The sequence below is a fragment of the Oncorhynchus gorbuscha genome, linkage group LG07 (genome assembly GCF_021184085.1).
Source record: "Oncorhynchus gorbuscha isolate QuinsamMale2020 ecotype Even-year linkage group LG07, OgorEven_v1.0, whole genome shotgun sequence".
NCBI classification, from domain to species: domain Eukaryota; kingdom Metazoa; phylum Chordata; class Actinopteri; order Salmoniformes; family Salmonidae; genus Oncorhynchus; species Oncorhynchus gorbuscha.
The window spans coordinates 74801678-74825918 of record NC_060179.1 but is presented as its reverse complement, the minus strand read 5'-3'; the positions used below and the strand labels follow the sequence as shown (position 1 = coordinate 74825918).

Below are 24241 nucleotides of genomic sequence, written 5' to 3'. Positions count from 1 at the left end.
TGTTGTCCAGCAATTAGGAGGGTTTTCAGCGGGTTTAATTAAATGTATTAAGAGCGTGCATTTAGCCACACCTGCAGAGTGCGTTACGCGACTGAATAAGGTAAGTCTGAATACCAAATACTGAGAAGTGCGTACGAAAGCCATACATTCCTATGTCGTAATCGGGCCCTTATTTTGTAAATTGAACAAACAATGTTATTTTTAAAAATCTTATGGAGAATCTTCAGTATGAAAAGGGTGAGTCTTTATATTGTTGTTGGGAGGAAAATACACATTTTACTCGCAAATGTGAGCAAAACACATCTGACACCAATATAATTACGGGAATTGGCATAACCAAGCAATTGGTTCATCCATTGGTGGGATATCGGTGTCCTCCATTGGTGGGATATCGGTGTCCTCCATTGGTGAATGCAACAAGTGTTTGCGCTTGTGCAAAATTGACTTGATTTGTATTCAAAAACCATTTAAAAAGTAACAGGTGTAAACTTTGCTAAGTGTACATTCTCAGTAAATCGGGGGTATATATTAATTAGTCCAATATAAACTCTGGATTTCGTTTGGAGTAAACAGTTAATGAAGCAAAACGTTTTGCAACAGAATCCGAATAATGAATACACCCCTGGTCATGACGCTGTTTGGACATTCTATATTTATGGTATTGTTTCAGACCTGCCAGCAGATGGTGCTGTCAGCTCGCAATAGTATACCTGTCTGAAAATGTCTGCTGTGAGGGTGATTGTTTTTGCAATGGGTCTGTTTGAAGTGTAATCTCATTATTTTACTTCAAAGGTGCATTTCATAAGATTTGTTGCAGCTAATTGCGATAAATTAATACTTGTAAAAGATAAATAAATTGAACTTGAATGGGATGAATTTACAGTAGTGTATAGAACATTTTCCTTTTCGTTTTATTTGACAGGACCATTGAGTGAACACTGTTTTTAGTAATGCAATAAGGCAACGAGGGAGGTGACCTCCACCCACCCCAATTACTCTTGGCGGTTAGTTGTCAACTAAAATAGATTTTTGCATTGTGAAAGGCCAGGAGAAGGTGTTGATCACCTGCATGCCCAGAAGGAGATCGGTAAAACATTTTCCCAAACAGTCCCTGGATACAATTATTTGAGTGGCAGGTGGTGAAGCGTTTGTTATGGCCGCAGGTTCTACATAGCTGGCAGCCGTTCTTTGTTAACGGTTATGACTTGGAGCTGGGCGGCAGGGTTCTAACTGTCTAACCTTAAGGTTAACTGTGTTTACCTCTAATTAGTGTTAACACCTGATGTTCTGTGATTTATAAAGGCTCTGATGCATTCCGGGTCTTCAGTGTAAGATATCCCACAATGGTCAAAACTGACTGAACCCGGGAGGGACTAATGAGTATGACCCAGCTCTTCACAATCACTCACCTTACCATGTGTTTACACCTAACTTTATTGATTTAGACACATACCAGTCAGATAGGTCATCGACAGACCGGGGACATCTACCCGTAAGACAGTGTGCCCCCAGTCTGTCGATGATCTACAATGTCTTTCATTTGTTTAGGCCTAAGAGGACACGATTGATGGGCAAGTGTACTGTACAGTCTTCATCTCACTTCTGCGCATGCAACAACATTACATTGTTAGCGATACAGTCATGTGTCAATATGTGTCTTTCTGTCACTGAATGCCTACCACCTTTTTTCTAATGTCTAGATGAGTGTTGAGGAGAAGAACCTGATGGAAAAACTCATTAACTCAAGCTTTGCTGTCAGCACGATCACGCTTGAAGACCAAGACTTCTACAAAGTGAGTTATACATTTAAAAAATATATATATTTTCTACAAACATGACAACATTCTATTAGAGGACATTCAAGTGCATCCCAGTGTAAAAATAACAAATATTCTATTGGGAGGCAAAATATGGGAATGAGCAAGTTGAATGTATAACCTCACCCCCTTCCCTGTTTGTTTTTTTTCAAGGTCCCCTTTCCAAGATGCATTGGATCTGGTGAGAACCAGGAAGGTGTACCTGAAGGGTGGTTATGTCTACATCCCTCACAAGGACATTGTCACCATCGGTCTCAACGACTTCCGAATAAGACTGTCCTAAGCATTCACGGTAGGGAGATTTTTATAATAATAATATAATTTATGCCATTTAGCAGATGCTTTTATCCAAAGCGACTTACAGTCATGTGTGCATACATTCTACGTATGGGTGGTCCCGGGGATCGAACCCACTGCCCTGGTGTTACAAGCGCCATGCTCTACCAACTGAGCTACAGTTGGTAGAGCATGGTATGTATAGACCTTTCCTTTTTTTAATGCCAAATAATGGGAAACCGTATGAAAGAACTACTACATGGCATGTAACCTGTATGTAATGTGAGGACTATGGCATGTAACCCGTATGTAATGTGAGGACTATGGCATGTAACCTGTATGTAATGTGAGGACTATGGCATGTAACCTGTATGTAATGTGAGGACTAAGGCATGTAACCTGTATGTAATGTGAGGACTATGGCATGTAACCTGTATGTAATGTGAGGACTAAGGCATGTAACCTGTATGTAATGTGAGGACTATGGTATGTAATGTGAGGACTATGGTATGTAATGTGAGGACTATGGTATGTAATGTGAGGACTATGGTATGTAATGTGAGGACTATGGTATGTAATGTGAGGACTATGGCATGTAATGTGAGGACTATGGCATGTAATGTGAGGACTATGGCATGTAACCTGTATGTAATGTGAGGACTGTGGCATGTAACCTGTATGTAATGTGAGGACTATGGCATGTAACCCGTATGTAATGTGAGGACTATGGCATGTAACCTGTATGTAATGTGAGGACTATGGCATGTAACCTGTATGTAATGTGAGGACTATGGTATGTAATGTGAGGACTATGGTATGTAATGTGAGGACTATGGTATGTAATGTGAGGACTATGGCATGTAACCTGTATGTAATGTGAGGACTATGGTATGTAATGTGAGGACTATGGCATGTAACCTGTATGTAATATGAGGACTAAGGCATGTAACCTGTATGTAATGTGAGGACTATGGCATGTAACCTGTATGTAATGTGAGGACTATGGCATGTAACCTGTATGTAATGTGAGGACTATGGCATGTAACCTGTATGTAATGTGAGGACTAAGGCATGTAACCTGTATGTAATGTGAGGACTATGGTATGTAATGTGAGGACTATGGTATGTAATGTGAGGACTATGGCATGTAATGTGAGGACTATGGCATGTAACCTGTATGTAATGTGAGGACTATGATATGTAATGTGAGGACTATGGCATGTAACCTGTATGTAATGTGAGGACTAAGGCATGTAACCTGTATGTAATGTGAGGACTAAGGCATGTAACCTGTATGTAATGTGAGGACTATGGCATGTAACCTGTATGTAATGTGAGGACTATGGCATGTAACCTGTATGTAATGTGAGGACTATGGCATGTAACCTGTATGTAATGTGAGGACTATGGCATGTAACCTGTATGTAATGTGAGGACTAAGGCATGTAACCTGTATGTAATGTGAGGACTAAGGCATGTAACCTGTATGTAATGTGAGGACTATGGTATGTAATGTGAGGACTATGGTATGTAATGTGAGGACTATGGTATGTAACCTGTATGTAATGTGAGGACTATGGTATGTAACCTGTATGTAATGTGAGGACTATGGCATGTAACCTGTATGTAATGTGAGGACGATGGCATGTAACCTGTATGTAATGTGAGGACGATGGCATGTAACCTGTATGTAATGTGAGGACTATGGCATGTAACCTGTATGTAATGTGAGGACTATGGCATGTAATGTGAGGACTATGGCATGTAACCTGTATGTAATGTGAGGACTATGGCATGTAACCTGTATGTAATGTGAGGACTAAGGCATGTAACCTGTATGTAATGTGAGGACTATGGCATGTAACCTGTATGTAATGTGAGGACTAAGGCATGTAACCTGTATGTAATGTGAGGACTATGGTATGTAATGTGAGGACTATGGTATGTAATGTGAGGACTATGGTATGTAATGTGAGGACTATGGTATGTAATGTGAGGACTATGGTATGTAATGTGAGGACTATGGCATGTAATGTGAGGACTATGGCATGTAATGTGAGGACTATGGCATGTAACCTGTATGTAATGTGAGGACTATGGCATGTAACCTGTATGTAATGTGAGGACTATGGCATGTAACCCGTATGTAATGTGAGGACTATGGCATGTAACCTGTATGTAATGTGAGGACTATGGCATGTAACCTGTATGTAATGTGAGGACTATGGTATGTAATGTGAGGACTATGGTATGTAATGTGAGGACTATGGTATGTAATGTGAGGACTATGGCATGTAACCTGTATGTAATGTGAGGACTATGGTATGTAATGTGAGGACTATGGCATGTAACCTGTATGTAATATGAGGACTAAGGCATGTAACCTGTATGTAATGTGAGGACTATGGCATGTAACCTGTATGTAATGTGAGGACTATGGCATGTAACCTGTATGTAATGTGAGGACTATGGCATGTAACCTGTATGTAATGTGAGGACTAAGGCATGTAACCTGTATGTAATGTGAGGACTAAGGCATGTAACCTGTATGTAATGTGAGGACTATGGTATGTAATGTGAGGACTATGGTATGTAATGTGAGGACTATGGCATGTAATGTGAGGACTATGGCATGTAACCTGTATGTAATGTGAGGACTATGATATGTAATGTGAGGACTATGGCATGTAACCTGTATGTAATGTGAGGACTAAGGCATGTAACCTGTATGTAATGTGAGGACTATGGCATGTAACCTGTATGTAATGTGAGGACTATGGCATGTAACCTGTATGTAATGTGAGGACTATGGCATGTAACCTGTATGTAATGTGAGGACTATGGCATGTAACCTGTATGTAATGTGAGGACTATGGCATGTAACCTGTATGTAATGTGAGGACTAAGGCATGTAACCTGTATGTAATGTGAGGACTAAGGCATGTAACCTGTATGTAATGTGAGGACTATGGTATGTAATGTGAGGACTATGGTATGTAATGTGAGGACTATGGTATGTAATGTGAGGACTATGGTATGTAACCTGTATGTAATGTGAGGACTATGGCATGTAACCTGTATGTAATGTGAGGACTATGGTATGTAACCTGTATGTAATGTGAGGACGATGGCATGTAACCTGTATGTAATGTGAGGACTATGGCATGTAACCTGTATGTAATGTGAGGACTATGGCATGTAATGTGAGGACTATGGCATGTAACCTGTATGTAATGTGAGGACTATGGCATGTAACCTGTCTGTAATGTGAGGACTATGGCATGTAATGTGAGGACTATGGCATGTAATGTGAGGACTATGGCATGTAACCTGTATGTAATGTGAGGACTATGGCATGTAACCTGTATGTAATGTGAGGACTATGGCATGTAATGTGAGGACTATGGCAGGTAACCCGTATGTAATGTGAGGACTATGGTATGTAATGTGAGGACTATGGTATGTAACCTGTATGTAATGTGAGGACTATGGTATGTAACCTGTATGTAATGTGAGGACTAAGGCATGTTATCCGAATGTAATGTGAGGACTATGGCATGTAACCTGTATGTAATGTGAGGACTATGGCATGTAACCTGTATGTAATGTGAGGACTATGGCATGTAACCTGTATGTAATGTGAGGACTATGGCATGTAACCTGTATGTAATGTGAGGACTATGGCATGTAACCTGTATGTAATGTGAGGCCTATGGCATGTAACCTGTATGTAATGTGAGGACTATGGCATGTAACCTGTATGTAATGTGAGGACTAAGGCATGTAATGTGAGGACTATGGCATGTAACCTGTATGTAATGTGAGGACTATGGCATGTAATGTGAGGACTATGGCATGTAACCTGTATGTAATGTGAGGACTATGGCATGTAATGTGAGGACTATGGCATGTAACCTGTATGTAATGTGAGGACTATGGCATGTAACCTGTATGTAATGTGAGGACTATGGCATGTAATGTGAGGACTATGGCATGTAACCTGTATGTAATGTGAGGACTATGGCATGTAATGTGAGGACTATGGCATGTAACCTGTATGTAATGTGAGGACTATGGCATGTAATGTGAGGACTATGGCATGTAACCTGTATGTAATGTGAGGACTATGGCATGTAATGTGAGGACTATGGCATGTAACCTGTATGTAATGTGAGGACTATGGCATGTAATGTGAGGACTATGGCATGTAACCCGTATGTAATGTGAGGACTATGGTATGTAATGTGAGGACTATGGTATGTAACCTGTATGTAATGTGAGGACTATGGTATGTAACCTGTATGTAATGTGAGGACTATGGCATGTAATGTGAGGACTATGGCATGTAACCTGTATGTAATGTGAGGACTATGGCATGTAACCTGTATGTAATGTGAGGACTATGGCATGTAACCTGTATGTAATGTGAGGACTAAGGCATGTAATGTGAGGACGATGGCATGTAACCTGTATGTAATGTGAGGACTAAGGCATGTAATGTGAGGACTATGGCATGTAACCTGTATGTAATGTGAGGACTATGGCATGTAACCTGTATGTAATGTGAGGACTATGGCATGTAACCTGTATGTAATGTGAGGACTATGGCATGTAACCTTTATGTAATGTGAGGACTATGGCATGTAACCTGTATGTAATGTGAGGACTATGGCATGTAACCCGTATGTAATGTGAGGACTATGGCATGTAACCTGTATGTAATGTGAGGACTATGGCATGTAACCTGTATGTAATGTGAGGACTATGGTATGTAATGTGAGGACTATGGTATGTAATGTGAGGACTATGGTATGTAATGTGAGGACTATGGCATGTAACCTGTATGTAATGTGAGGACTATGGTATGTAATGTGAGGACTATGGCATGTAACCTGTATGTAATATGAGGACTAAGGCATGTAACCTGTATGTAATGTGAGGACTATGGCATGTAACCTGTATGTAATGTGAGGACTATGGCATGTAACCTGTATGTAATGTGAGGACTATGGCATGTAACCTGTATGTAATGTGAGGACTAAGGCATGTAACCTGTATGTAATGTGAGGACTAAGGCATGTAACCTGTATGTAATGTGAGGACTAAGGCATGTAACCTGTATGTAATGTGAGGACTATGGTATGTAATGTGAGGACTATGGTATGTAATGTGAGGACTATGGCATGTAATGTGAGGACTATGGCATGTAACCTGTATGTAATGTGAGGACTATGATATGTAATGTGAGGACTATGGCATGTAACCTGTATGTAATGTGAGGACTATGGCATGTAACCTGTATGTAATGTGAGGACTATGGCATGTAACCTGTATGTAATGTGAGGACTATGGCATGTAACCTGTATGTAATGTGAGGACTATGGCATGTAACCTGTATGTAATGTGAGGACTATGGCATGTAACCTGTATGTAATGTGAGGACTATGGCATGTAACCTGTATGTAATGTGAGGACTATGGCATGTAACCTGTATGTAATGTGAGGACTAAGGCATGTAACCTGTATGTAATGTGAGGACTAAGGCATGTAACCTGTATGTAATGTGAGGACTATGGTATGTAATGTGAGGACTATGGTATGTAATGTGAGGACTATGGTATGTAACCTGTATGTAATGTGAGGACTATGGCATGTAACCTGTATGTAATGTGAGGACGATGGCATGTAACCTGTATGTAATGTGAGGACTATGGCATGTAACCTGTATGTAATGTGAGGACTATGGCATGTAATGTGAGGACTATGGCATGTAACCTGTATGTAATGTGAGGACTATGGCATGTAATGTGAGGACTATGGCATGTAACCTGTATGTAATGTGAGGACTATGGCATGTAATGTGAGGACTATGGCATGTAACCTGTATGTAATGTGAGGACTATGGCATGTAACCTGTATGTAGTGTGAGGACTATGGCATGTAATGTGAGGACTATGGTATGTAACCTGTATGTAATGTGAGGACTATGGCATGTAACCTGTATGTAATGTGAGGACTATGGCATGTAATGTGAGGACTATGGCATGTAACCTGTATGTAATGTGAGGACTATGGCATGTAACCTGTATGTAATGTGAGGACTATGGCATGTAACCTGTATGTAATGTGAGGACTATGGCATGTAACCTGTCTGTAATGTGAGGACTATGGCATGTAATGTGAGGACTATGGCATGTAATGTGAGGACTATGGCATGTAACCTGTATGTAATGTGAGGACTATGGCATGTAACCTGTATGTAATGTGAGGACTATGGCATGTAATGTGAGGACTATGGCATGTAACCCGTATGTAATGTGAGGACTATGGTATGTAATGTGAGGACTATGGTATGTAACCTGTATGTAATGTGAGGACTATGGTATGTAACCTGTATGTAATGTGAGGACTAAGGCATGTTATCCGAATGTAATGTGAGGACTATGGCATGTAACCTGTATGTAATGTGAGGACTATGGCATGTAACCTGTATGTAATGTGAAGACTATGGCATGTAATGTGAGGACTATGGCATGTAACCCGTATGTAATGTGAGGACTATGGCATGTAATGTGAGGACTATGGCATGTAACCTGTATGTAATGTGAGGACTATGGTATGTAACCTGTATGTAATGTGAGGACTATGGTATGTAATGTGAGGACTATGGCATGTAACCCGTATGTAATGTGAGGACTATGGCATGTAATGTGAGGACTATGGCATGTAACCTGTATGTAATGTGAGGACTATGGCATGTAATGTGAGGACTATGGCATGTAACCCGTATGTAATGTGAGGACTATGGCATGTAATGTGAGGACTATGGCATGTAACCTGTATGTAATGTGAGGACTATGGTATGTAACCTGTATGTAATGTGAGGACTATGGTATGTAATGTGAGGACTATGGCATGTAACCCGTATGTAATGTGAGGACTATGGCATGTAATGTGAGGACTATGGCATGTAACCTGTATGTAATGTGAGGACTATGGTATGTAACCTGTATGTAATGTGAGGACTATGGTATGTAATGTGAGGACTATGGCATGTAACCCGTATGTAATGTGAGGACTATGGTATGTAATGTGAGGACTATGGCATGTAACCCGTATGTAATGTGAGAACTATGGCATGGGTTTAAACGTGTTCACATTACATCATTCCCAGCCTGACACATTGTTCCTATAGGACTTTATGGAGGTAACTTCATATTATCCTTCATACTAGTAAGGCCATATTTACTGGTGGCTATTCCTTCTCTGCAGGTGGAGGGTTCTAACAATGATACCTAAATCAATAGGAATAACGCAGTAATTTAAACTGTGCATGTGTAGGTCTCACAATGCCGTTATCACACTAGCTCACAGGGAAAAAGGGATCTCAAATGTGTGTATATCTCCCAAAGCCCTGTGTTATGGAGCACATTGAAATGCCAATGCCTTCTCTGAATAGTAGAACATGAGTCTTGAACAAAAGCTTTGGTTCAGTAAATATAAGCAGTTTATGAATGAAATGCATATTTAACATAGTATATTAGAAGATAATGGTCGGCGTGCTTTGGTTAAATGACCATTCATGCGTTTCGCTGTTATGTTGTAAGACAGGCCATATCAAACTAGCACGTCTTTGGAAAGCACCAGCATTAAAGCCTCCAGCCCTGACGAGAAAAATATGAATTCCATTGTCAAGGTCCATTGGTCAGACAGTCCGATCAGTCATACATACTTAAACAAGGCAATCTAAGATGTCTGCAGCTCATTGTCATTTGCCTGCAATGGAGTAATTACCTGCATGGATGTCAATGAGCAATGAGTGGGATGTCTGATGAGATGATGGTGTGTATGTTGGGATGAGGTGGTTATGTGAGAGATTGGAAGGCAGGGGGACTGGATTGCTTTTTCAGGCCGTTGACGGGAGTAGGTGGGAAAGATGATGGTTTCTTGAGGCCCGGCTGAGAACGGATGACAACGTACACTTGTGTAGGAGTTATAGATCATTCCTGCAAGCCTCCATCCTCCCCCTCCACGGACCAGGCTGAGATTAAAACCAGGCTGGGATTAGAGAGATGTTTCAAGGTTGGCACTTTGAGAAAGCAGAAGCACTGTGTTATAGGCTAGATGGCAAGGCTTTTCTCCCAAAGATTGGCCTAGGCCTCTGTTGGAGCCCCATTCTCCTTGGCCTATATCATTACATAATTGTTTATTGTGCTCCTTGTGTATGCTACAGGTATAGTAGGACCTATTTGGCCATTTGGAAGTTTCCCTTGGAAAAAAATATTTGCTGTTGCGGTAATATGAATATGCGCCAGAGACTTCTGTGAGAGATGATTTATTAAATGGGAAAGTAACATGATTACTTACACCAACGTGTTGATCTGAGCTCTGGCGATATACAACACTTTATATACGGCTATCTGGAGCTGAGAAATATTAACACCTGTCAAATGTGTTACCAGTAAGCTTCTTTGCTTTACGATACATCATGTAGGTTGGGCTGTTGTAATTAAAGACAGTCAGTGCTTAGAGCGGGTCTTTAGATACTGTCAAATATATACACTACCGTTCAAAAGTTTGGGGTCACTTAGACATTCCTTAGACATTTCCTTGTTTTTGAAAGAAAAACACTTTTTTTTGTCCATTAAAATAACATCAAATTTATCAGAAATACAGTGTGGACATTGTTAATGTTGTAAATTACTATTGTAGTTGGAAACGGATTCATTTCTAATGGAATATCTACATAGGGGTAAAGAGGCCCATTATCAGCAACCGTCACTCCTGTGTTCAAATGGCACGTTGTGTTAGCTAATCCAAGTTTATGTTAGCACAGCTGAAAACTGTTGTACTGATTAAAGAATCAATAAAACTGGCCTTCTTTAGACTAGTTGAGTTTCTGGGTTTGATTACAGGCTCAACATGGCCAGAAACAAAGAACTTGATTCTGAAATGAAGGCTATTCTATGTGAGAAATGGCCAAGAAACTGAATATCTCATACAACGCTGTGTACTACTCCCTTCACAGAACAGCGCAAACTGGCTCTAACCAGAATAGAAAGAGGAGTGGGAGGTCCCAGTGCACAACTGGGCAAGAGGACAAGTACATTAGATGGACTAGTTTGAGAAACGGACGCCAAGTCTTCAACTGGCAGCTTCATTAAATAGTACCCACAAAACACGTCTCAACGGCAACAGTGAAGAGGCGACTCCGGGATGCTGGCCTTCTAGGCAGAGTTCCTTTGTCCAGTGTCTGTTTTCTTTTGCCCATCTTAATCTTTTATTTTTATTGGCCATCCTGAGATATGGCTTTTTCTTTGCAACTCTGCCTAGAAGGCCAGCATCCCATAGTCGCCTCTACACTGTTGACGTTGTGACTGGTGTGATGGTTGATGATAATGGGCCTCTGTACACCTATGTAGATATTCCGTTTCCAGCTAAAATACAGTAGCTTGTGAAAGTATTCATCCCCCTTGGCATTTTTACTATTTTGTTGCCTTACAACCTGGAATTAAAATGTTTTTTTTTGGGGTGGGGTTGTATAATTTGATTTACACAACATGCCTACCACTTTGAAGATGCAAAATATTATTTTGTGGAATAAACAGGAAGACAAAAAAACAGAACTTGAGCGTGCTTAACTATTCACCCCCGCAAAGTCGATACTTTTTAGAGCCACCTTTTGCAGCAATTACAGCTGTAAGTCTCTTGGGGTATGTCTCTATAAGCTTGGCACATCTAGCCACTGGGATTTTTGCCCATGCCCATGATTTTTGCCCATGCTCCAGCTCCTTCAAGTTGGATGGGTTCCACTGGTGTACTGCAATCTTTAAGTCATACAACAGATTCTCAATTGGATTGAGGTCTGGGCTTTGACTAGGCCATTCCAAGACATTTAAATGTTTGCCCTTAAACCACTTGAATGTTGCTTTAGCAGTATGCTTAGGGTTATTGCCTGGCTGAAGATTAACCTCCGTCCCAGTCTCAAATCTCTGGAAGACTGAAATAGATTTCCCTCAAGAATTTCCCTGTATTTGGCGCCATACATTTCCTTCAATTCTGACCAGTTTCCCAGTCCCTGCCGATGGAAAAACATCCCCACAGCATGCTTTTGTCACCACCATGCTTCACTGTGAGGATGGGGTTCTCAGGGTGATGAGGTGTTGGGTTTGCACCAGACATAGCGTTTTCCCTGATGACCAAAAAGCTCAATTTTAAGTCTCATCTCACCAGAGTACCTTCTTTCATATGTTTGGGGAGTCTCCCACATGCCTTTTGGTGAACACCAAATGTGTTTGCTTATTTTTTTCTTTAAGCAATGGCTTTTTTTCTGGACACACTTCTGTCAAGCCCAGCTCTGTGGAGTGTACTGCTTGAAGTGCTCCTATGGACAGATACTCCCATCTCCACTGTGGAGCTTTGCAGATCCTTCAGGGTTATCTTTGGTCTCTTTGTTGCCTCTCTGATTAATGCCCTCCTTGCCTGGTCCATGCTTTTTGGTGGGCGGCCCTCTCTTGGCAGGTTTGTTGTGGTGCCATATTCTTTCCATTTTTTTAGTAATGGATTTAATGGTGCTCCGTGGGATGTTAAAAGTTGGTTTGGGATGAGTTGGACTGCAGAGTGAAGGAAAATAATCCAACAAGTGCTCAGCATATGTGGGAACTCCTTCAAGACTGTTGGAAAAGCATTCCAGGTGAAGCTTGTTGAGAGTGCCAATAGTGTGCAAAGCTGTCATCAAGGCAAAGGGTGGCTACGTATATATTGAATTGTTTAACTACATGTTCCATATGTGTTATTTCATTGTTTTTATGTCTTTTATTCTACAATGTAAAAATAAAGAAGAAACCCTGGAATGAGTAGGTGTGTCCAAACTTTTGACTAGTACTATATATAGAATAATATTATAGGAAGGTGTTCTTAATGTTTGTTATACTCAGTATGTATGACAAGTGCATTCGGAAAGTATTCAGACCCGTTGACTTTTTCTACATTTTATTATGTTAGTATTACTCTGAAATTGTTTTTCTTTTTAAGAATCCACATCAATATACACAAAAAAATACCCAATCATGACAAAGCATTTTTGCAAACGTATTAAAAACAAACTGAAATGTCACATTTACGTAAGTGGTCAGACCATTTCATCAGAACTTTGCTGAAGCATCTTTGGCAGCGATGCCAGCCTTGATTCTTCTTGGGTATGACGCTACAAGCTTGGCACACCTGTATTTGGGGAGTTTCTCCCATTTTTGTTTGTCAGGTTGGATGGGGAGCGTCGCTGCACACCTATTTTTAGGTCTCTCCAGAGATGTTAGATTAGCTTCAAGTCCGGGTTCTGGCTGGGCCACTCAAAGACATTCAGAGACTTGTCCCGAAGCCATGCCTGCGTTGCCTTGGCTGTGTGCTTAGGGTCGTTGTCTTATTGGAAGGTGAACCTTTGCCCCTGTGTGAGAACCTGTTCCAGAGCGCCCAGGACTTCACCAAGGATCTCTCTGTACTTTGCTCCGTTCATCTTTTCACTCGATCCTGACTAGTTTACCAGTCCCTGCCACTGAAAAACATCCCCAGAGAATCTTGTTTCTCATGGTCTGGGAGTCATTTAGGTACCTTTTGGCAAACTCATAGCGGGATGTCATGGGCCTTTTTTTCTGAGGAGTGGCTTCCGTCTGGCCACTCCACCATAAAGGCCTGATTGGTGGAGTGCTGCAGAGATGGTGTTCTTTCTGGAAGGTTCTCCTATCTCCAAAGACAAACTCTGGAGCTCTGTTAGAGTGACCATCAGGTACTTGTTCACCTCCCTGACCAAGGCCCTTCTCCCCTTATTGCTCAGTTTGGCCAGGCAGACAGCTCTAGGAAGAGTCTTGGTGGTTTCAAACTTTTTCAATTTAAGAATGATGGAGGCCATTTTGTTCTTGGGGACCTTCAATGTTGCAGACATGTTTTGGTACCCTTCTCCAGATCTATGCCTCAACACAATCCTGTCTCGGAGCTCTACGGACAATTCCTTTGACCTCATGGCTTGGTTTTTGCTCTGACATGTACTGTCAACTGTGGGACCTTATATTAACAGGTGTGTGTCTTTCCAAATCATGTCCAATCAATTGAATTTACCAGTGTGGCCTCCAATCCAGTTGTAGAAATATCAAGGATAATCAATGGAAACAGGAGTGTCATAGCAAAGTGTCTGAATACTTATGTAAATAAGGAATTTCTGATATTTTAAATACATTTACAAACATTTCTAAAAACCTGTTTTTGCATTGTCATTCTGGGGTAGTGTGATGAGGAAAACTATTTATTTAATCCATTTTAGAATAAGGCTGTAACAGGTAACAAAATGTGGAAAAAGTCAAGGGGTCTGAATACTTTCTCTCGTGTGTGTGTGTGTGTGTGTGTGTGTGTGTGTGTGTGTGTGTGTGTGTGTGTGTGTGTGTGTGTGTGTGTGTGTGTAAAAACAAATACTGAACTATATTGTATGCTCAAATAAAGATTGCTGCTCAGAGAAAGAGCTTTTGTTTAACAAATAATAAAATATAATGTGTTTTGTTTGAGACTATGCTTTTATTTTGGAATCCACAGCCCCTTATGAAACATCCCCTGGTTTATTGGCATGGGACCAACATCATGAAGGGACTTCATGCCAGAGCACCAAGCAGCTATCATGTCACGCCGTAGAGACATTTTCCAATAGTTATCCCAATAACTTGTTCTCCTACAGTTCTGGCTCTGTCTGAGATTTGGTAATTCTGTTGAAAGGTTGTGAATATTCTCTTCAGCTCCATGATAACAATGAGTGTCAGTATTGACAATAAATAAAAGAAAGATGAGTGGTTCTACAATCCTTAACTCATGACCTTTGGTAATTGGGTTTAGTGAATCAGTCCTCCTCTTACTTTGTGTAGTATAGATTGTGCTGTATGGTTGCATGGAGTATGTGGGTGTACCCAAGTGAAGTGGTCTGTGAAGTGTGCAGGCAGTCCTGTATGGTCTGATGGCGGGCCTGCTGTAAGGGTTGCACACATGTTACGTGTCTCTGTGTGAAACATGACTCACGTTACGTGTCTCTGTGTGAAACATGACTCACATGTTACGTGTCTCTGTGTGAAACATGTTACGTGTCTCTGTGTGAAACATGACTCGCGTTACCTGTCTCTGTGTGAAACATGGCTCACATGTTTACGTGTCTCTGTGTGAAACATGGCTCACATGTTTACGTGTCTCTGTGTGAAACATGGCTCACATATTACGTGTCTCTGTGTGAAACATGGCTCACGTTACGTGTCTCTGTGTGAAACCATGACTCACATGTTACGTGTCTCTGTGTGAAACTTGTTACGTGTCTCTTTGTGAAACATGACTCACATGTTATGTGTCTCTGTGTGAAACATGCCTCACATGTTACGTGTCTCTGTGTGAAACATGGCTCACGTTACGTGTCTGTGTGAAACATGACTCACATGTTACGTGTCTCTGTGTGAAACATGACTCACATGTTACGTGTTTCTGTGTGAAACATGACTCACATGTTACGTGTCTCTGTGTGAAACATGGCTCACGTTACGTGTCTCTGTGTGAAACATGTTACGTGTCTCTGTGTGAAACATGACTCACATTACCTGTCTCTGTGTGAAACATGGCTCACATGTTACGTGTCTCTGTGTGAAACATGGCTCACATGTTACGTGTCTCTGTGAAACATGGCTCACGTTACGTGTCTCTGTGTGAAACATGACTCACATGTTACGTGTCTGTGTGAAACATGTTACGTGTCTCTGTGTGAAACATGACTCACGTGTTACGTGTCTGTGTGAAACATGACTCACATGTTACGTGTTTCTGTGTGAAACATGACTCACATGTTACGTGTCTCTGTGTGAAACATGACTCACATGTTACGTGTCTCTGTGTGAAACATGGCTCACGTTACGTGTCTCTGTGTGAAACATGGCTCACATTACGTGTCTCTGTGTGAAACATGACTCATGTTACGTCTCTGTGTGAAACATGACTCGTGTTACGTCTCTGTGTGAAACATGACTCGTGTTACGTGTCTCTGTGTGAAACATGACTCGTGTTACGTGTCTCTGTGTGAAACATGACTCACATGTTACGTGTCTCTGTGTGAAACATGACTCACATGTTACGTGTCTCTGTGTGAAACATGACTCACATGTTACGTGTCTCTGTGTGAAACATGGCTCACATGTACGTGTCTCTGTGTGAAACATGGCTCACATGTTACGTGTCTCTGTGTGAAACATGGCTCATGTTAAGTGTCTCTGTGTGAAACATGGCTCACGTTACGTGTCTCTGTGTGAAACATGACTCACATGTTACGTGTCTCTGTGTGAAACATGTTACGTGTCTCTGTGTGAAACATGTTACGTGTCTCTGTGTGAAACATGTTACGTGTCTCTGTGTGAAACATGACTCACATGTTACGTGTCTCTGTGTGAAACATGTTACGTGTCTCTGTGTGAAACATGACTCATATGTTACGTGTCTCTGTATGAAACATGACGCACATGTTACGTGTCTCTGTATGAAACATGACGCACATGTTACGTGTCTCTGTGTGAAACATGACTCATGTTTATCTGGACTAATTTATTTCTATTCAACATACAAGTAGTTTGCATCTTGGTTTTAAAGGTTGTTTAGATTAACTCTTAAGGAGGCTGTGAATTTACGCAGCTTTTTGTTAATAATCGCGCAACATTTCAGCGCCCTGCTACTCATGCCAGGACTATAGTAAATGCATATGATTAGTATGTGTGGATAGAAAACACTCAGACGTTTCTAAAACTGGTTAAATCACGGCTGTGACTATAACAGAACGTGCATTTCATCGAAAAGTGCAGGAAAATCTGATCACTGAAAATGGAAAAATATATCCATGCGCCACTTCAACCAATTGTTAAAAGTGACCCACATTAAATGGGGCCAAGGTTACAATACCTACAGCTTCCACACGATGTCAACAGTCTTGTCATTTGTTTCTTGGTTAAACGAAGAAGAGAGAGCCCATTTCTTCAGGTCTCCGACCGGATATTTTGGTTGAGATTTACCCGGACATTATTTCCAGACGTACAGCTATAGAATATACTTCGCCACGTGATCAATTTGATCACTTATTAACGTTTACTAATACCTAAAGTTGCATTACAAAAGTATTTCGAAGTGTTTTGTGAAAGTTTATCGTCAACTTTTTTAATTAAAAAAAATGACGTTACGTTAAACGCAATATGGATGATAAAGCCAGGCACAATTAAGTTAGGCTATTGATTATTGACCCAATTAAGTTGGTTTCTTCTCTCACTTTTCTTAGACAATTAAGGCAAGTGCTATTGTCTCGTCTCCTAACTCTGCTGCAGCCTCCGCCACATTGTTCTCAACACCAATATGCTGGTTAACGTCGCTATTATGCGCATTGCTAGGAAAAGGTAACAATTCAATAGCGCACTGTGTTTCAGAACCACGGTCACCGACCGCTGTCCAACGTGGGAGAAAGCACGTTTGTTATAATATAATTTGTATTTGTGTTGCAGCATTGTTCTTACATAATGTAACCATATACAATTTCAGTAGCACAAGTCTTAGAGTGATGGACTGTGCCATCCCAACGGCATCCACAATGGATCAGTCCACTCAGACAGGCGGGAGTCTTGTACACCATTCATATTTTTGTATTTATTATTATTTAGCTTGCTACGGTTCGACTAAATGCATTTCAGTTGACCAACAGCCGACCAAACAATCGACCAGTCAACTAAATGTGCTCAGCCCTACTATCGAACTAGATTGGGCTATTGCCACTGCAGTATTAGGCCTAAATCACGAACCACTACATAGAAGGTCTTGGCAAGATTGTTGGAATCTGTATAATTATTATTATATATTTAATTTAACCTTTATTAAAAAATTGACCAGGCATGTCAGTTAAGAACACATTCTTAATTACAATGACGGCCTAGGAACAGTGGGTTAACTGCATGTTCTGCCCCTGAACAACATACTTTTACCTTGTCAGCTCGGGGATTTGATTTAGCAACCTTTCGGTTACTGGCACAACGCTCTGACCACTAGGCTACCTGCCGCCCCAGGCAGGCAAGTCACTTAAGAACAAATTCTTATTTACAATGACTGCCAAACCCAGACGATGCTGGGCCAATTGTGCGCTGCCTTATGGGACTCCCAATCACGGCCGGATTCTAACCAGGGACTGTAGTGACGCCTCTTGCACTGAGATGCAGTGACTTATACCGATGCACCACTCAGAAGCACTTGACCTTATTGCCAGCAGCATACCACCTTGCATCCCACTGCTGGCTTGCTTATGAAGCTAAGCAGGGTTGGTCCCGGTCAGTCCCTGGATGGGAAACCAAATGCTGCTTGAAGTGGTGTTGGAGGGCCAGTAAGAGGCACCCTTTGCTTTGGTCTAAACACATATCCCAATGCCCCAGGGCAGTGATTGGGGACATTGCACTGTGTAGGGTGCTGTCTTTCGGATGGGACGTTAAACGGGTGTCCTGACTCTGTGGTCACTAAAGATCCCATGACACTTATCGTAAGAGTAGGGGTGCTAACCCCGGTGTCCAGGCTTAATTCTCAATCTGGTCTTCATACTGTATCATCATGGCCACCTAATCATTCCCATTTTACAATTGACTCATTCCTCTCCCCTGTAACTATTCCCCAGGTTGTTGCTGTAAATGAGTGTGTTTTCAGTCAACGTACCTGATAAAATGAGAGTTAAATAAAAAGTGCTTGTATGCCATCTGGCTCATATATGTACATGCTTCAGTGTACCCTTCACACTTCTCTTCAGATGTGCCATCATTCCACATAGTATGTTTTCTTAACTGACTTGCCTAGTTAATTAAAGGTTCAATAAAATGTGCAGCATGACATTTTTTCCCTGTGGCACATCCTCAATGAGATGGTCCTCAACCGTCTCTGGTCTTATTAGAGCCCAATGTCTCTGGTCTTATTAGAGCCCAATGTCTCTGGTCTTATTAGAGCCCAATGTCTCTGGTCTTATTAGAGCCCAATGTCTCTGGTCTTATTAGAGCCCAATGTCTCTGGTCTTATTAGAGCCCAATGTCTCTGGTCTTATTAGAGCCCAATGTCCCTGGTCTTATTAGAGCCCAAGGGGCCATTTCCACTGGGAGTGACCATAAAAAGCCTATTGTAAGGGGTGTCCTGGTGTCATTTGATCTAGGGGATTATTCATGCAGAGACACGACACGGCCATTACTGTCTCCTTCCTCTCTAGTGGAGGAGAACAGAGGAGCTTGAGGCTGCTGCCATTGTGTGAAGTAACAAAAGCTGCCAAATCTGTCAAACAGAGGACCTGAGGTTTCATCTGGGAGAGGAACCTTTCGTTTGTGTGGAAATTACGTTACATGTTCCCAACTGTATTTTTTTAGATAGAGCTTCTACAGTACTCAACACACGGTCCTTTACACACTATCAGATCACATCATCTAATTTAAAGTGTAGGCTTTGGAGTATGGCATCTGCTGTTGAATACAAGCAACAAATGTTCTAAAAATGTCAATTTACAAATTAAGAAGGAAACGGTAAATGAACTATTTAAATGATTACTGTAAATTGTGTTAAGTTTTACATTTAACTGTACATTGCAGCTGCAGCAAGTGTTCGCTTAGTTGGAAATGTAGCTACCTCCTCATTATTATGCAAACGTTTAGATACGATGTGTGACTAAGTGTATGACATGGTGGGTTCTGTGGTGGTAATCTGTGGTAATTCAAGGTACAGTTTTATGACCTCTAAAATTCTAAATAGAAACTCTGTCATAGTAGACAATGTGGCAGAGAATTTAACTGCTGCTATAACCAGGGATATTAAAATGCGCGCATGATATGCAAAATAATAATAAATCTCATGGCTTTGGGAACAGAAAGTACTTTGTCCTGTAATTGCCCACCCAAAGCCTGATTAATTAAAAAGCTCAAAGTCTGGAAACAGTACTTAAAGTTTTCATCCAAAGTCAATCATCAGACAAAGTAGTGGCTGAGGTTTCGCTCAATTAGGATTTGCTGAGAGATTCAAAGGAAGTCGCTCTGTGTTCATTACTCAAAGGTTTTAGCTAGATGCAGTGCTGTTCAATGTAGGTCCTGGAGGGAAAGAAATGCTTCTAGTTTTCATCCTCCCCCTCCAATAAAGCCAAAATTGCACAGAGACGCAGTCAACATTTGCATGCGAGAGTGTCAATTCACATTACACTACGTAGTGTATACCAACTTAATTGTCCTGAGAATACATAATAAACAGTTGTATTTGTTATGTTTGCTTTGTATCCCTTGGGAATTATTGTTGTGTTCCTTTTGACTCACTTTATGTCCTACGGGAGCCATCATACTGGCCTGCGCTAAACAGTTATGTTAGTTTACGAATGTGAGGAGGGTTGTAGCTAGTGCACCCAAGCTGTATATAAAGAATTTAGCTAGTCTGGTTTGTCTACATAACAGGTATCTTGATATCAGAGTTCTTCGAGTCCCAGCCGTAGCCTACTTACATGATGACCAGACCGCACACGCATGTTGATTTTGTCCCCCCACACCAGACGTGATAAGGACATGCATGTTGATTTAATAATAATAATAATATATGCCATTTAGCAGACGCTTTTATCCAAAGCGACTTACAGTCATGTGTGCATACATTCTACGTATGGGTGGTCCCGGGGATCGAACCCACTACCCTGGCGTTACAAGCGCCATGCTCTACCAACTGAGCTACAGAAGGACCACACCAGACGTGATCAGGACACGCATGTTGATTTTGTCCCCCCACACCAGACGTGATCAGGACACGCAGGTTGATTTTTGTCCCCCCACACCAGACGGGATCAGGACACGCATGTTGATTTTGTCCCCCCACACCAGACGTGATCAGGACACGCAGGTTGATTTTGTCCCCCCACACCAGACGTGATCAGGACACGCATGTTGATTTTGTCCCCCCACACCAGACGTGATCAGGACACGCATGTTGATTTTGTCCCCCCACACCAGACGTGATCAGGACATGCATGTTGATTTTGTCCCCCCACACCAGACGTGATCAGGACACGCATGTTGATTTTGTCGCCCCCACACCAGACGTGATCAGGACACGCATGTTGATTTTGTCCCCCCACACCAGACGTGATCAGGACACGCATGTTGATTTTGTCCCCCCACACCAGACGTGATCAGGACACGCAGGTTGATTTTGTCCCCCCACACCAGACGTGATCAGGACACGCAGGTTGATTTTGTCCCCCACACCAGACGTGATCAGGACACGCAGGTTGATTTTGTCCCCCCACACCAGACGTGATCAGGACACGCAGGTTGATTTTGTCCCCCCACACCAGACGTGATCAGGACACGCAGGTTGATTTTGTCCCCCCACACCAGACGTGATCAGGACACGCAGGTTGAAATATCAAAACAATCTCTGAGCCAACTATATTCATTTGGGGACAGGTCAAAAAGCATTAAACATTAATGGCAATTTATCTAGCTAGCTTACTGTTGCTATCTAATTTTGTCCCGGGATATAAATATTGAGTTGTTATTTTACCTGAAATGCACAAGGTCCTCTACTCCAACAATTAGTCCGCAGATAAAAGGGTAAAAATGTGTTTCTAGTAATCTCTCCTCCTCCAGGCTTCTCCTTCTTCTTTGGACTTTATATGGCAGTTGGCAAGCAACTTTAAGTTGCATTACCACTACTGACTGGACTGGAGTGTGGACCTCAGTTCATCTTTCAATCACCCACGTGGATATATGCTCCTAAAAACTAATGGGGAGATGGTAGAGGTGGGACTTGCGGCGCGTCAAGTGTCACAAATAGTACCAAGTTCTATTTTAGCGTCTGGCTATGCAGAAGTGCGCAAGTAGTGTGAGTGCAATGATTGAATAACATGTGTAGCATGTTAGGCTGCGTAGCATGTCAGGCTATATGCCTATGATCGAAATCAACACCTGGACTACTGTTCAGTCGTGTAGTCAGGTGCCACAAAGAATGACTTAGTAAATAAAACATTTCCTCCGAACTTGGCAGCACGGCTGGCCCTTAAATGTATACGAAGAGCTAACAATGATATGCATGTCAATCTCTCATGGCTCAAAGTGGAGGAGAGATTGACTTCATCACTACTTGTTTTAGTAAGAAGTGTTGACAAGCTGAATGCACCGGAAGTGTTTGTTTTCACAGCTCGGACACCCATGCATACCCCACAAGACATGCCACTAGAGGTCTCTTCACAGTCCCCAAGTCCAGAACAGACTATGGGAGGCACACAGTACTACATAGAGCCATGACTACATGTAACTCTATTCCACATCAAGTAACTGATGCAAACAGTAGAATCAGATTGAAAACAAATGAAGATAAAAATATACCTTATGGAACCGCGTGGACTGTGAAGAGACACACAACCAGGTACAAACACACACATGCGGGCGCTAACATACGCACTCTACACAAACATACATGGTTGTATGGTATTGTTGTGGATATGTAGTGTTGTATGATGTACTGTTTTATCTTTTGTTTTGAGTGTAATGTAAGTATATTGGTGTGTTTGGACACCAGGAAGAGTAGCTGCTGCCTAAAGGTAGGCTGCGATTGTTTAGACTTGCTTTCTAATTTGACGTGCTATGACACTGTTGACGCTTGCGGCCCATCTGTTTTCGCAAGTTCACTCCTGTGCATTCTAATTCCAGCATGTACACAAAACACTTAGGTGACTCATTTAGACCTGGGACACCAGCTGAGTGAAATTAACTACCAGGTAGAAACAAAAACCAGAAATGTTTTGGTCCTCCAGGACCTGAATTGAACAGCCCTGATAGGACTAGGTCTTTCTCTTCCCAAACTGTAGTGCCCTCAAACTCAACTTTGGACCTCCAAAGCTAGTTCCACTTGTTTTTTTTTCCGTTCTTTTCAATTGTTTTAGGGACCTATTTAGACCTGGGACACCAGGTGGGTGCAATTCATTATCAGGTAGAACAGAATACCAGCAGGCTCCGGACCCCGTAGGGTCAGAGTTGAACACCCCTGCTGTAGTGTAAACCTCTTTCTAAAATAAGACTTTATGAATCTGCCTAGTCTGTTAATTAAGGAGGCCTATGTCATATTTAAAGTTGCCTTTTGGTAGATGGCAAACCAGTATTTGCCTCTACCAGCCTCCATGTTACGCAAGCCTCGTTTGCATTCCTGCCAGACGTATTGTGACAGCTAAGGAATGAATTTCATTTCTGGACAGTATTCCTGCTCTTCTGTCAATCAAAGAAGTCATCTAAATGATTATTTTGGTAAACTAGTGTCTGCGGCAGACGGATACAGACATTGCCACTCAGGAATTGCCAGTCATGCAGTGCATCAAGAAGCTGTGTGCTGGCTGTATGAGGGATCACTGTAATCCATCTCTCCAAATGAAAACATATGCTGCCTGTACGTTGTCTACGACGGCATTCAGAATATTGGCCACTGGAAGAAAAATGAAACGTGTCAATCTCCATATGGCAGAGACCCGGCCATAAATCAAACCCAGAATGAGACTTTTTATGAGACTCAATGGTTTCCATAGAGTAATGTTGAAATCAATTGGCAGGTTAAATCGCACTAGACACTTGGGGTGAGTTTTTCCTCCCGTTATCGTCTCACTGTTTGATGGATGAAAATCATATTGGAAGAAGTGTCAGACAGTGAACTTGTACTGTGTAGATATCTGGAACAGCTCGTGCTCAATGCAAGTGTGAAAAATAACACCTTGAAACCGTTCTCAGAAAAAGAGGTTCCTTCATTTAAAAAAATTATAGATATAGAACAAAAATCTAAATGCAACATGTAAAGTGTTGGTCCCATGTTTCATGACCTGAAATAAAAGATCACAGAAATGTTCCAAATGCACAAAAAGCTTTTTTCTCTCAAATTTTGTGCAAAAATGTGTTTACATCCCTGTTAGTGAGCATTTCTCAAGATAATCCATCCACCTGACAGGTGTGGCATATGACAGGTGTGGAATCAAGAAGCAGATTAAACAGAATGATCATTACACAGGCACACCTTATACTGGGGAAAATAAAAGGCCACTCTAAAATGTCCAGTTTTGTCAAACAACACAATGC

At 41.6% G+C, this 24241-nt stretch overlaps 1 pseudogene; it reads left to right on the top strand.

Moving 5' to 3' along the window:
- The window catches only part of LOC124039047, a 127124-nt pseudogene that overhangs the window by 5565 nt on the left and 97318 nt on the right, over positions 1-24241 (top strand).